The 19,434-nt window shown below is 53.3% G+C and overlaps 1 protein-coding gene across 20 annotated transcripts in view; it reads left to right on the top strand.

The window, feature by feature from the left end:
* Positions 1-19,434, top strand: part of PPP6R2 (protein phosphatase 6 regulatory subunit 2) — a 125,884-nt gene that overhangs the window by 41,969 nt on the left and 64,481 nt on the right. For all 20 annotated transcript variants that reach the window (XM_063603186.1, XM_063603189.1, XM_055105598.2 and 17 more), the window contains exon 2: positions 686-816. The gene's annotated coding sequence lies outside the window, so the exon portion shown is untranslated. The remainder of the gene's footprint in view (positions 1-685; positions 817-19,434) is intronic.

Genomic DNA, 19,434 nt, shown 5'->3' on the forward strand with positions numbered 1-19,434 from the left:
TCCCAGAAAAGGAAGACTGCCAGGTTGCCTAAGGAGGCGTGAACCAGCTCAGGTTGGAAATGGAGCACATCAGAAACTCCCATGCTGGTTAGTAGTGGGACTGGAGCTGTGAATAGCTACTGCTCTCCACCCTGGGCAGCATAGTGAGACCCCATCTCTTTAAAAAAAAAAAAAAAAAGAAAACTATCTTAAAATATCATTTTAACTGTCATGTTTGCTAGTTGAATTATGAAATCAAAGACAAATTTTATATTTAAGGGACAGATAATAAATGCTGTTCCATTGCTTTATTTTTAAAATTTTGTAATTATTGTTTCTTTTTGAGATGGGGTCAGTCTCTGGTCACCCAGGCTGGAGTGTAGTGGCATGATCTCAGCTCACTGCAACCTCTGGCTCCCAGGCTCCAGTGATCCCGCCTCAGCCTCCCGAGTAGCTGGGACTACAGGCATGCGCCACCACACCCGGCTAATTTTTGTATTTTTTGGTAGAAATGAGGTTTTTCCATGTCACCCAAGCTAGTCTTAATCTCTTGGACTCAAGTGATCTGCCGCCTTGGCCTCCCATACTGTGGGGGTTACAGGTGTGAGCCACCGCACCCTGCCTCCTTTTCCTGTTGTCTGCCATTTTGATAAGTTAACTTTACCGAGGAAGAACTTAAAGTAAGATTTTTCCTCTTATTTTTCAGGTAAAGAGATTATAAATCTTCCACTGAATGAAAAAAATTTTCTTAAAGCTGCATATACTCCAAGAAAAAAACCACAAATGTTTTTCTCTTTTGCCTGAATACATGATTTAAACAAGAGATTTCCACAGAAGGTAAGATAAGTTTCTTTTTCAATTTGATTCTGTTTTATTGTGTAATTTATATAAAAGTTCTGTATAGGTGGAAGTTCAAAGATGGGTCACAGCGAAAAACGTAGTTTAGAAGATATGCTGGCTGGGCACTGTGGCTCACACCTGTAATCTCAGCACTTTGGGAGGCTGAGGTGGGTGGATCATGAGATCAGGAGTTTGAGACCAGCCTGACCAACATGATGAAACCCGTCTCTACTGAAAATACAAAAATTAGCTGGGCGTAGTGGTGTGTACCTGTAATCCCAGCTACTCAGGAGGCTGAGGCAGGAGAATCGCTTGAACCCAGGAGGTGGAGGTTGCAGTGAGCCGAGATCGTGTCACTGTACTCCAGTCTGGGCGACAGAGCAAGACTCTGTTTCAAAAAAAAAAAAAAAAAAAAAAAACAGATGTGCTCATGGTCTGTTGTCTTGTGGTGGTTTTTGATCCTCCTGTGTCTGGTTTTGAGATGCTCTGCATGTTTTTGAGCAAGTTGCTTGGTCTTTCCAAGCCCAAGTTTAATTCTTTTTTTTTTTTTTTTTTGAGACGGAGTCTTGCTCTGTTGCCCAGGCTGGAGTGCAGTGGTGTGATCTCGGCTCACTGCAACCTCCGCCTCCCGGGATCAAGCGATTCTTCTTCCTCAGCCTCCCAAGTAGCTGGGACTACAGGCGCGTACCACCACACCTGGCTAATTTTTGTATTTGTAGTAGAGACGGGGTTTCACCATATTGGCCAGGGTGGTCTCGATCTCCTGACCTCGTGATCCACCCGCCTCGGCCTCCCAAAGTGCTGGGATTACAGGCGTGAGCCACCGCGCCCAGCCTAATTTCTTTATTCTTTATTTTTTTTCGAGACAAGGTCTCACTTTGTCACCCAGGCTGGAGTGCAGTGGTGTGATCATAGCTCACCACAACCATGTACACCTAGGCTGAAAGGATCCTCTCACTTAAGTCTCCTCAGTAGCTGGGACTATAGGAATGCACCACTACGGCTAATTTATTTATTTATATATTTTTATGTTTATTTTTTTGTGAGACGGAGTCTTGCTCTGTTGCCCATGCTGGAGTGCAATGGCACGACCTTGACTCACTGCAACCTCCGCCTCCTGGGTTCAAGCGAATTTCCTGCGTCAGCCTCCCGAATAGCTGGGATTACAGGCGCCAGCCACCATGCCCGGCTAATTTTTGTGTTTTTAGTAGTGACGGGGTTTCACCACGTTGGTCAGGCTGGTCTTGAATTCCTGACCTCAAGCAATCCACCCGCCTCAGCCTCCCAAAGTACTGGGATTGTTATAGGCGTGAGCCACCGCACCCAGCCCACCATGGCTAATTTAAAAACAATTTTTTTAGAGATGGGGTCTCACTGTGTTGTCCAGACTGGTCTTGAACTCCTGGGCCGAAGTGATCCTCCTGCCTTGGCCTCCCAAAGTGCCGAGATTATAGGTGTGAGTTACCACGCTTGGCCAAATATAATTTCTGTGAGCACTTTGATGCGTTAAAAATTTAAGATGACCCGGCTGGGCGGATGGTTGGCTTGAGTCTGAAAGGTGGAGGTTGCAGCGAGACAAGATAGTGCCGCTGCCCTCCAGCCTGGGTGACAGAGCCAGACCCTGTCTCAAAAAAAAGAAACCCACCAAAATTCAACATATGGATTAAACAGATTAAACACAGATGCAGATGGAATGGTAAAGTGAAACATAGTGAAAGACATTATCCAAAGTGCAGCCCTGAGAGATCAGTGATGGTAGTAAATATGTAGCTGGAATTCTAGAATGAAAAAATCGGGAATATTGAAGAGATGTATTATTCGAAGTATTAATAGCTTTGAACTTTCAGAAACTAATAAAAGACCTAAATCCATAGGTTTAGGAATCACAATATGTCCCAATCAATATTTTTAGAAAAAAACAAACCCAGCCAGGCGCAGTAGTTCACGCCTGTAATCCCAGCACTTTGGGAGGCCAAGGTGGGCGGATCATAAGGTCAGGAGATTGAGACCATCTTTGCTAACACAGTGAAACCCCGTGTCTACTAAAAATACAAAAATTAGCCGGGCGTGGTGGTGCGCGCCTGTATTCCCAGCTACTCAGGAGGCTGAGGCAGGAGAATTGCTTGAACGTGGGAGATGGATGTTGCAGTGAGCCAAGATCACGCTACTGCGCTCCAGCCTGGGCGAGAGCGAGACTCTGTCTCAAAAAAAAAAAAAAAAAAGAAAAAAACAAACCCACACCCATACACTGAAATCGTATAGCACCAAAGACAAAAAGAAGGTGTTAAGGTAAAGTTAAAAGATAGATTACCTAAAATGGAACATTAGCTAGGTTGACAACAGATGTCTCAGCTGCATGAATGGAAGCCAGTAGAGAGTAGAATAATTCCTCAAAGCGACGAGAGCATGTATGTTTTATTATAGAATCGTGTTATCAAATAAATTTTGCAAGAAAAATGGCAAGGTTTTATGTTTCTGAGAATGTTAGGCTAGGTTATTTAGACTACCTTCTACTCCCCCACCCTCCACCCCAGAAAAACAGCCACAATTGTTAGATGAAAAAACATAAATAAAAGAACTGACAAAAAAGCAGGAAACTTTTGGATCAAAATCTAACTGAAAATAACGCAGAAAGGTAATTTAAACACCATAGAATGGGGTCTGCTTTTGTCCTGAGGGCATTTGCTCATGTGGACAAAGTGGGGCTTTGAGTTTAGAGGATTTGTGAAAAGAACAGTAGTTAAGCTCGATTCCTGTCAAGGTAAATAGCCTAAAGGAGACCCTCCCCACACCGATGGAACTCTGAAGGGCTCTATCCTCAAGGTGTGAGGGCAGACTAGAGGCACATGTGCCTCACACCGTTCCTTGCCCCCATCTGGTTGTCTTTTTACTAAATGTAGCACAAAAAGATGAAAAGGGAAAAAAACCTGTTTCTGAGAATTGTAGCTCTGTATTGGCCTTTGTGAGGATTTTTAGCCCAGTTACATTGCCTGGTAGTTCAGGGAAATCGGGCATGAATTTAATTCAAGGTGTTTCTAGCTTGTCATCTGACAGGAACAAAGATAAAACCTCTCTGGAAGAAGTTACCTTCATCCTAAGATACAAAGAATCCCTGCAGATTTTTTTTTTTTTTTTTTTTTTTTTTGAGATGGAGTCTTGCTTTGTATCCCAGGCTGGAGTGCAGTAGCACAATCTCGGTTCACTGCAACCTCTGCCTCCCAGGTTGAAGCGATTCTCCTACCTCAGCCTTGCAAGTAGCTGGGACTATAGGCGTGTGTCCGGCTAATTTTTGTATTTTTAGTAAGGACGGGGTTTCACTGTGTTGGCCAGGCTGGTCTTGAACTCCTGACCTCAGGTGATCCGCTTGCAGATATTTTTTAAGGACAGTGATTAATAGTACACAGACAAAAATGACTAAGCACACAAGCAAATAAGCAACCCTGAGTTAAAACCAGTACAGTTCAGGTGTGGTGGCTCATGCCTGTAACCCCAGCATATTGGGAGGCTGAGGCAGGAGGATGGCTTGAGTCCATGAGTTTGAGGCTGCTGTGAGCTATGATTGCACCACTGCACTCCAGCCTGGGTGACAAAGTGAAACCTTGTCTCAAAAAAACCCCCAGAAAATGAAAACAGGAAAACCAGTAGAAACACTTCCTCAAAGACTTCAGGTATTGGAAATGTTAGAAACAGACTATTAAAAAAGTGTACTTTATGTATGTGTGTGAGAAGGTCTTACTCTGTCACCTAGGCTGGAGTTGGAGTACAGTGGCGTGATCTTGGCTCACTGCAACTTCCACCTCCTGGGCTCAAGTGATCCTTCTGTCTCAGCCTTCTGAGTGGCTGGGACTACAGGCACACACCACCACACCTGGCTAATTCTTTGTATTTTTTGTAAAAACAGGTTTTTGCCGTGTTGCCCAGGCTGGTCTTGAATTCCTGGCTTTAAGCGATCTGCCCACCTCGGCCTCCTAAAGTACTGGAATTACAGGGGTGATCCAGCATGCTGGCTGAGTGTGCTGCTTATTTTTAAAGAAATAAATATTTGGCTGGGTGCAGTGGCTCACGCCTGTAATCCCAGCAGTTTGGGAGGCCGAGGCGGGCAGATCACAAGGTCAGGAGATGGAGACCATGGTGAAACCCCGTCTCTACTAAAAATACAAAAAATTAGCCGGGCGCGGTGGCAGGCTCCTGTAGTCCCAGCTACTTGGGAGGCTGAGACAGGAGAATGGCGTGAACCCAGGAGGCGGAGCTTGCAGTGAGCCAAGATCACACCACTGCCCTCCAGCCTGGGCAACAGAGCGAGACTCCGTCTCAAAAAAATAAAAAATAAAAAGAAATAAATATTTAACAACATAAAAATATTTGTAAGAAACAGTAAAAGGTGATCTAGAATATTTGAAAAAGGACCATATAGAACTTCTAGAAATAAAGAATAAAATATTCAGTATCACAAATTCAGGCCAGGTGAGGTGGCTCATGCTTGTAATCCCAGTACTTTGGGAGGTAGAGGTAGGGAGATCACTTGAGCCCAGAAGTTCAAGACCAGCCTGGGCAACATGGTGAAAACCTGTCTCTACAAAGAATTTTTAAAATTAGCCAGGTGTGGTGGCGCACACCTGTAGTCCCAGCTACTTGGGAGGCTGAGGTGGGAAGATCACTCGAGCCCAGGAGGTCAAGCCATTATTGTGCAAGTGCACTCCAGCCTGGGTGACAGAACAAGACCCTCTCTCAATAATAATAATAAATAATAATTTAGTGTGTACAGGTTTAATAACAAAATATATACAGTGAAGTGAAAATCAGTGAACCAGAAAACAGGTCAGAAGGAATTACCCAGAATGAAGCACAGAGAAAATGATGGGAAACATAGGCCAGAACATGGGACATCGAGGGCAAATGTCTAATGGATGTTTACTTAATGTTCTGTAAAGAGAAAAGAGAGAATGAGGCAGATTTATGATTAGAAAAGATAAAGACTAAAATTTCTCAGAATTGGTGAAAGAAGTCTACAGATTTAGGCCAGGCGCGGTGGCTGACGCCTGTAATCCCAGTACTTTGGGAGGCTGAGGCGGGAGGATCACAAGGTCAAGAGTTCCAGACCAGCCTGGCCAGCATGGTGAAACCCTGTCTCTACTAAAAATACAAAAAGTAGCTCAGCGTGGTGGCGCGCACCTGTAATCCCAGCTACTCACGAGGCTGAGGTAGGAGAATTGCTTGATCCCAGAAGGCGGAGGTTGCAGTGAGCTGAGCTTGAGCGCTCCAGCCTGGGCGACAGAGCAAGACTCCATCTCAAAATAAAAGAAGTCTACAGATTTGAGAAGACAAATGAATGGTAAGCAGGATAAATAAAAATAAAATTTATAGCTAGCCAAAGGAGAGTAAAACTACAAAGCACCAAAGAGGGTTCTTAAAATAAACGAAAAACACAGATCAACTTTATCTGAGCAGCAGTAAGAATGATGGCTGACTTCTTAAGTGCCGCAATGGAAACCAGAAGCCAGTGGAGTAATATTTTCATTGTGCTGAAAGTAAAACAATTCCTGACTTCTAACTTTATATCAGGAAAAATTATCTTTCAAAAAAATTATCTGCTGTAGGCTGGGTGTGGGGGGTCACCCTGTAATCCCAGCACTTTGGGAGGCCGAGGCGGGTGGATCACCTGAGGTGGGGAGTTCGAGACCAGCCTGACCAGCGTGGAGAAACCCCATCTCTACTAAAAATACAAAATTAGCCAGACATGGTGGTGCATGCCTGTAATCCCAGCTACTTGGGAGGCTGAGGCAGGAGAACTGCTTGAACCTGGGAGGTGGAGGTTGTGGTGAGCTGAGATGGCGCCATTGCACTCCAGCCTGGGCAACAAGAGCAAAACTCTCTCTGAAAAAAAAAAAAATTATCTACTGTAGTTGAATGTTTATGTCCCTCCAGAATTCATATTGAAACTTAATCCCCAATGCAATAGTTTTAAGAGGTGGGGCTTACCAGCCTGAGCAACATGGTGAAACCCCATCTCTACAAAAAAAAAAAAAAATTAGCTGGGCCTGGTGGGGCATGCCTGTAGACCCACCTACTTGGGTGGCTGAGGCAGGAGGATCACTCGAGCCCAGGAGATTGAGACTGCAGTGAGCCATGATTGCACTGCTGCACTCCTGCCTGAGCAACAGAGTTAAACCCTGTCCCAATTAAAAAAAAAAAAAAAAAAGGTGAGGCCTAGAATATGATGAGGCCATGAGGGCTCCACTCTCATGAATGGGATTAGTGCCTTGTAGAAGGGCTTGAGGGAGTCTGTTAGTCCCTTTTGCCATGTGAGGACACAGTGGAGGCACCATCTGTGAAAATTAGGTCCTCATCACACACTGAATCTGCTGCTGCCTTGGTTTTGGATTTCCCATCTCCCAGAGCTGTGAGAAATAATTTTCTGTTGTTTATAAATTACCCAGTCTAAGATATTTTGTTATAGCAGCAGAAACAGGCTAAGACACAGTCCTTTACTAAATATAATTCTCAAGAATAGGGGCCAGGCACAGTGATTCATGCCTGTAATCCCAGCACTTTGGGAGGCTAAGAAGGGTGGATTGCTTGAGTCCAGAAGCTTGAGACCAGCCTGGGTGATGTGGTGAAACCCCGTCTCTACAAAAAAATAAAAAAATTAGCCGGGAGCGGTGGTGCATGCCTGTAGTTCCAGCTACTTGGGAGGCTGAGGTGGGAGTATCACTTGAGCCTGGAGGTGGAGGCTGTAGTAAGTTAAGATCACACCACTGCACTCTAGCCTGGGTGACAGAGTGAGACCCTGTATCAAAGTAAAATAAAAGATAGAATGGACTTTAGGCAGAAAACAGTGATCCTAAATGGAAGAACTGAGATTCAAAAAAGAATGCAAAGCAAATATGTGAGCAAATTCAAATTAGCATTGGCGGGGTGCAGTGGCTCCTGCCTGTAATTCCAGCACTTTGGGAGGGTCACTTGCGCCCAGGAGTTTGAGACCAGCCTGGGCCACATAGGGAGACCTTGTCTCTACAAATAATAAAAAAATTAGCTGGGCATGGTGGCACATTCCTGTAGTCCCAGATAAAGGCTGAGATGGGAGGATCACGTGAGCCTTGGAAGTTGACATTGCCGTGATCACACCACCATACTCCAGCCTGAGTGGCAGACCGAAACCCTGTCCCCTCCAAAAAAACCCCACTAATTGTTTAGTAATATAATAATATCTATGGGGTAAAATCAAGGTAGAATTTCATAATACATGAAAATAGTAACAAATAAGTCATGAAGGAGAGTAAATGAAGTTAAAACATTCCAGTCTTTGTAGTAGCTGTGTCTTAGTCCATTTGTGTTGCTACAAGGGAATACCAGAGGGTGGGTAATTTATAAGGAAAAGAGGTTTGACACAGTTCTGGTTCTGGTAAGAGTTTCAGGCTGCTTCCGCTCATGGCAAAAGTTCAAGGGGAGCCAAAGGGAAGCTAGCTTGTAGAGACCCCGTGGTGATAGAGAGGACGAGAGAGAAAGAGAAGGTGCCAGTCTTTTTCTTTTTCTTTTTTTTTTTTTTTTTTTTGGTATTTTTAGTAGAGATGGGGTTTTACCGTGTTAGCCAGGATGGTCTCGATCTCCTGACTTCGTGATCCACCCGCCTCAGCCTCCCAAAGTGCTGGGTTACAGGCGTGAGCCACCACGCCTGATGTTTTTTTTTTTGAGATAGAGTCTCTCTGCCACCCAGGCTGGAGTGCAGTGGTGCAGTCTCGGCTCACTGCAACCTCTACCTCCCAGATTCAAGTGATTCTCCTGCTTCAGCCTCTCGAGTAGCTGGGATTACAGGTGCCCGCCACCACACGCAGCTAATTTTTGTATTTTTAGTAGAGACGGGGTTTCACTACGTTGGCCGGGCTGATCTCGAACTCCTGACCTCGTGATCCAACCACTTTTGCCTCCCAAAGTGCTGGGATTACAGGTGTGAGCCACTGTGCCTGGGTGCCAGGCTTTTTCAACAACCAGTTCTCTTGGGAACTAAGAGTGAGAACTGGCCGGGTGCGGTGGCTCACGCCTGTAATCCCAGCACTTTGGGAGGCCGAGGCGGGTGGATCACGAGGTCAGGAGATCGAGACCATCCTGGCTAACACAGTGAAACCCCTTCACTACTAAAACTACAAAAAATTAGCCGGGCGTGGTGGCAGGCACCTATAGTCCCAGCTATTCGGGAGGCTGAGGCAGGAGAATGGCCTGAACCCAGGAGGCGGAGCTTGCAGTGAGCCGAGATTGCGCCACTGCACTCCAGCCTGGGCGACAGAGCGAGACTCCATCTCAAAAAAAAAAAAAAAAAAAAAATTAGCTAGGCGAGGCAGGAGAATCACTTGAACCTGGGAGGTGGATGTTGCAGTGAGCCAAGATCACGCCATTGCACTCCAGCCTGGGTGACAGGAATGAAACTTTGTCTCAAAAAAAAAAAAAAAAAAAGAGAACTCAGTTACTCCCTCAAGAATGACACCAAACCATTTACGAGGGATCTTCCCCGACAACCTGAACACCTCCTACCAGGCTCCACCTCAGCATGGGGCACCACACGGGCGTCACCTCAGCACCACACGGACTCATCTCAGCATCACACGGGACTCACCTCAGCACCACACGGACGTCACCTCAGCACCACACGGACTCATCTCAGCATCACACGGGACTCACCTCAGCACCACACGGACGTCACCTCAGCACCACACGGACTCATCTCAGCATCACACGGGACTCACCTCAGCATCACACGGGACTCACCTCAGCATCACACGGGCCTCACCTCAGCACCACACGGACTCACCTCAGCATCACACGGGCCCCACCTCAGCATCACACGGGACTCACCTCAGCATCACACGGGACTCACCTCAGCACCACACGGACTCACCTCAGCACCACACGGACTCACCTCAGCATCACACGGGACTCACCTCAGCATCACACGGGACTCACCTCAGCATCACACGGGCGTCACCTCAGCACCACACGGGACTCACCTCAGCACCACACGGACTCACCTCAGCACCACACGGACTCACCTCAGCATCACACGGACTCACCTCAGCACCACACGGGACTCACCTCAGCACCACACGGACTCACCTCAGCACCACACGGACTCACCTCAGCATCACACGGACTCACCTCAGCATCACACGGGACTCACCTCAGCATCACACGGGCCTCACCTCAGCACCACACGGACTCACCTCAGCATCACACGGGACTCACCTCAGCATCACACGGGACTCACCTCAGCATCACACGGGCCTCACCTCAGCACCACACGGGCCTCACCTCAGCATCACACGGGCCTCACCTCAGCACCACACGGACTCACCTCAGCATCACACGGGACTCACCTCAGCACCACACGGGACTCACCTCAGCACCACACGGACTCACCTCAGCATCACACGGGACTCACCTCAGCATCACACGGGCGTCACCTCAGCACCACACGGACTCACCTCAGCATCACACGGGACTCACCTCAGCATCACACGGGCCTCACCTCAGCACCACACGGGACTCACCTCAGCATCACACGGGCCCCACCTCAGCATCACACGGGACTCACCTCAGCATCACACGGACTCACCTCAGCATCACACGGGACTCACCTCAGCACCACACGGACTCACCTCAGCATCACACGGGACTCACCTCAGCATCACACGGGCCCCACCTCAGCATCACACGGGACTCACCTCAGCATCACACGGACTCACCTCAGCATCACACGGGACTCACCTCAGCACCACACGGACTCACCTCAGCATCACACGGACTCACCTCAGCATCACACGGGACTCACCTCAGCATCACACGGACTCACCTCAGCATCACACGGACTCATCTCAGCATCACACGGACTCACCTCAGCACCACACGGGACTCACCTCAGCACCACACGGGACTCACCTCAGCATCACACGGGACTCACCTCAGCATCACACGGGACTCACCTCAGCACCACACGGACTCACCTCAGCATCACACGGACTCACCTCAGCACCACACGGACTCACCTCAGCACCACACGGGACTCACCTCAGCATCACACGGGACTCACCTCAGCACCACACGGACTCACCTCAGCATCACACGGGCCCCACCTCAGCATCACACGGGACTCACCTCAGCATCACACGGACTCACCTCAGCATCACACGGGACTCACCTCAGCATCACACGGGCCCCACCTCAGCATCACACGGGCCTCACCTCAGCACCACACGGACTCACCTCAGCATCACACGGGACTCACCTCAGCATCACACGGACTCACCTCAGCACCACACGGGACTCACCTCAGCACCACACGGGCGTCACCTCAGCACCACACGGACTCACCTCAGCATCACACGGGACTCACCTCAGCATCACACGGGCCTCACCTCAGCACCACACGGGACTCACCTCAGCACCACACGGACTCACCTCAGCATCACACGGGACTCACCTCAGCATCACACGGGACTCACCTCAGCACCACACGGACTCATCTCAGCATCACACGGGCGTCACCTCAGCATCACACGGGCCTCACCTCAGCACCACACGGGCCTCACCTCAGCATCACACGGGCCTCACCTCAGCACCACACGGACTCACCTCAGCACCACACGGGACTCACCTCAGCACCACACGGACTCATCTCAGCACCACACGGACTCACCTCAGCACCACACGGGACTCACCTCAGCACCACACGGACTCACCTCAGCACCACACGGACTCATCTCAGCATCACACGGGACTCACCTCAGCACCACACGGGACTCACCTCAGCACCACACGGACTCATCTCAGCACCACACGGACTCACCTCAGCACCACACGGGACTCACCTCAGCACCACACGGGACTCACCTCAGCACCACACGGGACTCACCTCAGCACCACACGGGCGTCACCTCAGCATCACACGGGACTCACCTCAGCATCACACGGGCCTCACCTCAGCACCACACGGACTCACCTCAGCATCACACGGACTCATCTCAGCACCACACGGACTCACCTCAGCACCACACGGACTCACCTCAGCATCACACGGGACTCACCTCAGCATCACACAGGACTCACCTCAGCACCACACGGACTCACCTCAGCATCACACGGGACTCACCTCAGCACCACACGGGCGTCACCTCAGCACCACACGGACTCACCTCAGCACCACACGGACTCACCTCAGCATCACACGGGACTCACCTCAGCACCACACGGGCGTCACCTCAGCACCACACGGGACTCACCTCAGCACCACACGGACTCACCTCAGCATCACACGGACTCACCTCAGCATCACACGGGCCTCACCTCAGCATCACACGGGCGTCACCTCAGCATCACACGGGACTCACCTCAGCATCACACGGACTCACCTCAGCATCACACGGGACTCACCTCAGCACCACACGGACTCACCTCAGCATCACACGGGACTCACCTCAGCACCACACGGACTCACCTCAGCATCACACGGGACTCACCTCAGCATCACACGGGACTCACCTCAGCACCACACGGACTCACCTCAGCATCACACGGACTCACCTCAGCATCACACGGGACTCACCTCAGCACCACACGGACTCACCTCAGCATCACACGGGACTCACCTCAGCATCACACGGGACTCACCTCAGCATCACACGGACTCACCTCAGCACCACACGGGCCCCACCTCAGCATCACACGCACTCACCTCAGCATCACACGGACTCATCTCAGCACCACACGGGACTCACCCCAGCACCACACGGGCCCCACCTCAGCATCACACGGACTCACCTCAGCATCACACGGACTCATCTCAGCACCACACGGGACTCACCTCAGCACCACACGGGACTCACCTCAGCACCACACGGGCCCCACCTCAGCATCACACGCACTCACCTCAGCATCACACGGACTCATCTCAGCACCACACGGGACTCACCTCAGCACCACACGGGACTCACCTCAGCACCACACGGGCCCCACCTCAGCATCACACGCACTCACCTCAGCATCACACGGACTCATCTCAGCACCACACGGGACTCACCTCAGCACCACACGGGACTCACCTCAGCATCACACGGGACTCACCTCAGCATCACACGGGCGTCACCTCAGCACCACACGGACTCACCTCAGCACCACACGGGCCCCACCTCAGCATCACACGGGACTCACCTCAGCACCACACGGACTCACCTCAGCATCACACGGACTCACCTCAGCACCACACGGGACTCACCTCAGCATCACACGGGACTCACCTCAGCACCACACGGACTCACCTCAGCACCACACGGACTCACCTCAGCACCACACGGGACTCACCTCAGCATCACACGGGACTCACCTCAGCACCACACGGACTCACCTCAGCATCACACGGGACTCACCTCAGCATCACACGGACTCATCTCAGCATCACACGGACTCACCTCAGCACCACACGGGACTCACCTCAGCACCACACGGACTCACCTCAGCACCACACGGACTCACCTCAGCATCACACGGGCCCCACCTCAGCATCACACGGGACTCACCTCAGCATCACACGGGACTCACCTCAGCACCACACGGGACTCACCTCAGCATCACACGGGACTCACCTCAGCATCACACGGACTCACCTCAGCATCACACGGGCCCCACCTCAGCATCACACGGGACTCACCTCAGCATCACACGGGACTCACCTCAGCACCACACGGGACTCACCTCAGCATCACACGGGACTCACCTCAGCACCACACGGACTCACCTCAGCATCACACGGGCCCCACCTCAGCATCACACGGGACTCACCTCAGCATCACACGGGACTCACCTCAGCATCACACGGACTCACCTCAGCATCACACGGGACTCACCTCAGCATCACACGGGCCTCACCTCAGCACCACACGGGACTCACCTCAGCACCACACGGACTCACCTCAGCACCACACGGGCCCCACCTCAGCATCACACGGGACTCACCTCAGCACCACACGGACTCACCTCAGCATCACACGGGACTCACCTCAGCATCACACGGGACTCACCTCAGCATCACACGGACTCACCTCAGCACCACACGGGCCCCACCTCAGCACCACACGGACTCACCTCAGCATCACACGGGCCCCACCTCAGCATCACACGGGACTCACCTCAGCATCACACGGGACTCACCTCAGCACCACACGGGACTCACCTCAGCATCACACGGGACTCACCTCAGCACCACACGGACTCACCTCAGCATCACACGGGCCCCACCTCAGCATCACACGGGACTCACCTCAGCATCACACGGGACTCACCTCAGCATCACACGGACTCACCTCAGCATCACACGGGACTCACCTCAGCATCACACGGGCCTCACCTCAGCACCACACGGGACTCACCTCAGCACCACACGGACTCACCTCAGCACCACACGGGCCCCACCTCAGCATCACACGGGACTCACCTCAGCACCACACGGACTCACCTCAGCATCACACGGGACTCACCTCAGCATCACACGGGACTCACCTCAGCATCACACGCACTCACCTCAGCATCACACGGACTCATCTCAGCACCACACGGGACTCACCTCAGCATCACACGGACTCACCTCAGCATCACACGGGCGTCACCTCAGCACCACACGGACTCACCTCAGCATCACACGGACCCACCTCAGCACCACACGGACTCATCTCAGCATCACACGGGACTCACCTCAGCACCACACGGGCGTCACCTCAGCACCACACGGGACTCACCTCAGCACCACACGGACTCACCTCAGCATCACACGGACTCACCTCAGCATCACACGGGCCTCACCTCAGCATCACACGGGCGTCACCTCAGCATCACACGGGACTCACCTCAGCACCACACGGACTCACCTCAGCATCACACGGGACTCACCTCAGCATCACACGGGACTCACCTCAGCATCACACGGACTCACCTCAGCACCACACGGGCCCCACCTCAGCATCACACGCACTCACCTCAGCATCACACGGACTCATCTCAGCACCACACGGGACTCATCTCAGCACCACACGGACTCACCTCAGCACCACACGGACTCACCTCAGCATCACACGGACTCATCTCAGCATCACACGGACTCACCTCAGCATCACACGGGCGTCACCTCAGCACCACACGGGACTCACCTCAGCACCACACGGGACTCACCTCAGCATCACACGGGCGTCACCTCAGCACCACACGGACTCACCTCAGCACCACACGGACTCACCTCAGCATCACACGGGACTCACCTCAGCATCACACGGGACTCACCTCAGCACCACACGGACTCATCTCAGCACCACACGGACTCACCTCAGCATCACACGGACTCACCTCAGCACCACACGGACTCACCTCAGCATCACACGGGACTCACCTCAGCATCACACAGGACTCACCTCAGCACCACACGGACTCATCTCAGCACCACACGGACTCACCTCAGCATCACACGGACTCATCTCAGCATCACACGGACTCACCTCAGCATCACACGGGACTCACCTCAGCATCACACGGGACTCATCTCAGCACCACACGGACTCACCTCAGCACCACACGGACTCACCTCAGCATCACACGGACTCATCTCAGCATCACACGGACTCACCTCAGCATCACACGGGCGTCACCTCAGCATCACACGGGACTCACCTCAGCACCACACGGACTCACCTCAGCATCACACGGACTCACCTCAGCATCACACGGGCGTCACCTCAGCATCACACGGGACTCACCTCAGCACCACACGGGACTCACCTCAGCATCACACGGGACTCACCTCAGCACCACACGGGACTCACCTCAGCATCACACGGGACTCACCTCAGCATCACACGGACTCACCTCAGCATCACACGGGACTCACCTCAGCACCACACGGGACTCACCTCAGCATCACACGGGACTCACCTCAGCACCACACGGGACTCACCTCAGCATCACACGGGACTCACCTCAGCATCACACGGGACTCACCTCAGCACCACACGGGACTCACCTCAGCATCACACGGGACTCACCTCAGCATCACACGGGACTCACCTCAGCATCACACGGGACTCACCTCAGCATCACACGGACTCACCTCAGCATCACACGGGACTCACCTCAGCATCACACGGACTCATCTCAGCACCACACGGGACTCACCTCAGCACCACACGGGACTCACCTCAGCATCACACGGGACTCACCTCAGCACCACACGGGACTCACCTCAGCATCACACGGGACTCACCTCAGCATCACACGGGACTCACCTCAGCACCACACGGGACTCACCTCAGCATCACACGGGACTCACCTCAGCATCACACGGGACTCACCTCAGCATCACACGGGACTCACCTCAGCATCACACGGACTCACCTCAGCACCACACGGACTCATCTCAGCACCACACGGACTCACCTCAGCACCACACGGGACTCACCTCAGCATCACACGGGACTCACCTCAGCATCACACGGGACTCACCTCAGCATCACACGGGCGTCACCTCAGCACCACACGGGACTCACCTCAGCACCACACGGACTCACCTCAGCATCACACGGACTCACCTCAGCACCACACGGACTCATCTCAGCACCACACGGGACTCACCTCAGCATCACACGGGACTCACCTCAGCATCACACGGGACTCACCTCAGCATCACACGGACTCACCTCAGCATCACACGGGACTCACCTCAGCATCACACGGGACTCACCTCAGCATCACACGGACTCATCTCAGCACCACACGGGACTCACCTCAGCACCACACGGGACTCACCTCAGCATCACACGGGACTCACCTCAGCACCACACGGGACTCACCTCAGCATCACACGGGACTCACCTCAGCATCACACGGGACTCACCTCAGCACCACACGGGACTCACCTCAGCACCACACGGGACTCACCTCAGCACCACACGGGCCCCACCTCAGCATCACACGCACTCACCTCAGCATCACACGGACTCATCTCAGCACCACACGGGACTCACCTCAGCACCACACGGGACTCACCTCAGCATCACACGGGACTCACCTCAGCATCACACGGGCGTCACCTCAGCACCACACGGACTCACCTCAGCACCACACGGGCCCCACCTCAGCATCACACGGGACTCACCTCAGCACCACACGGGACTCACCTCAGCACCACACGGACTCACCTCAGCACCACACGGACTCACCTCAGCACCACACGGGACTCACCTCAGCATCACACGGGACTCACCTCAGCACCACACGGACTCACCTCAGCATCACACGGGACTCACCTCAGCATCACACGGACTCATCTCAGCATCACACGGACTCACCTCAGCACCACACGGGACTCACCTCAGCACCACACGGACTCACCTCAGCACCACACGGACTCACCTCAGCATCACACGGGCCCCACCTCAGCATCACACGGGACTCACCTCAGCATCACACGGGACTCACCTCAGCACCACACGGGACTCACCTCAGCATCACACGGGACTCACCTCAGCATCACACGGACTCACCTCAGCATCACACGGGCCCCACCTCAGCATCACACGGGACTCACCTCAGCATCACACGGGACTCACCTCAGCACCACACGGGACTCACCTCAGCATCACACGGGACTCACCTCAGCACCACACGGACTCACCTCAGCATCACACGGGCCCCACCTCAGCATCACACGGGACTCACCTCAGCATCACACGGGACTCACCTCAGCATCACACGGACTCACCTCAGCATCACACGGGACTCACCTCAGCATCACACGGGCCTCACCTCAGCACCACACGGGACTCACCTCAGCACCACACGGACTCACCTCAGCACCACACGGGCCCCACCTCAGCATCACACGGGACTCACCTCAGCACCACACGGACTCACCTCAGCATCACACGGGACTCACCTCAGCATCACACGGGACTCACCTCAGCATCACACGGACTCACCTCAGCACCACACGGGCCCCACCTCAGCATCACACGCACTCACCTCAGCATCACACGGACTCATCTCAGCACCACACGGGACTCACCTCAGCATCACACGGACTCACCTCAGCATCACACGGGCGTCACCTCAGCACCACACGGACTCACCTCAGCACCACACGGACTCATCTCAGCATCACACGGGACTCACCTCAGCACCACACGGGCGTCACCTCAGCACCACACGGGACTCACCTCAGCACCACACGGACTCACCTCAGCATCACACGGACTCACCTCAGCATCACACGGGCCTCACCTCAGCATCACACGGGCGTCACCTCAGCATCACACGGGACTCACCTCAGCACCACACGGACTCACCTCAGCATCACACGGGACTCACCTCAGCATCACACGGGACTCACCTCAGCATCACACGGACTCACCTCAGCACCACACGGGCCCCACCTCAGCATCACACGCACTCACCTCAGCATCACACGGACTCATCTCAGCACCACACGGGACTCACCTCAGCACCACACGGGACTCACCTCAGCATCACACGGGCGTCACCTCAGCACCACACGGACTCACCTCAGCACCACACGGACTCACCTCAGCATCACACGGGACTCACCTCAGCATCACACGGGACTCACCTCAGCACCACACGGACTCATCTCAGCACCACACGGACTCACCTCAGCATCACACGGACTCACCTCAGCACCACACGGACTCACCTCAGCATCACACGGGACTCACCTCAGCATCACACAGGACTCACCTCAGCACCACACGGACTCATCTCAGCACCACACGGACTCACCTCAGCATCACACGGACTCATCTCAGCATCACACGGACTCACCTCAGCATCACACGGGACTCACCTCAGCATCACACGGGACTCATCTCAGCACCACACGGACTCACCTCAGCACCACACGGACTCACCTCAGCATCACACGGACTCATCTCAGCATCACACGGACTCACCTCAGCATCACACGGGCGTCACCTCAGCATCACACGGGACTCACCTCAGCATCACACGGACTCACCTCAGCATCACACGGGACTCACCTCAGCATCACACGGGACTCACCTCAGCATCACACGGACTCACCTCAGCACCACACGGGCCCCACCTCAGCATCACACGCACTCACCTCAGCATCACACGGACTCATCTCAGCACCACACGGGACTCACCTCAGCACCACACGGGACTCACCTCAGCATCACACGGGCGTCACCTCAGCACCACACGGACTCACCTCAGCACCACACGGACTCACCTCAGCATCACACGGGACTCACCTCAGCATCACACGGGACTCACCTCAGCACCACACGGACTCATCTCAGCACCACACGGACTCACCTCAGCATCACACGGACTCACCTCAGCACCACACGGACTCACCTCAGCATCACACGGGACTCACCTCAGCATCACACAGGACTCACCTCAGCACCACACGGACTCATCTCAGCACCACACGGACTCACCTCAGCATCACACGGACTCATCTCAGCATCACACGGACTCACCTCAGCATCACACGGGACTCACCTCAGCATCACACGGGACTCATCTCAGCACCACACGGACTCACCTCAG

This window comes from Pan paniscus, chromosome 23 (genome assembly GCF_029289425.2).
Source record: "Pan paniscus chromosome 23, NHGRI_mPanPan1-v2.0_pri, whole genome shotgun sequence".
Classification (NCBI taxonomy): Eukaryota; Metazoa; Chordata; class Mammalia; order Primates; family Hominidae; genus Pan; species Pan paniscus.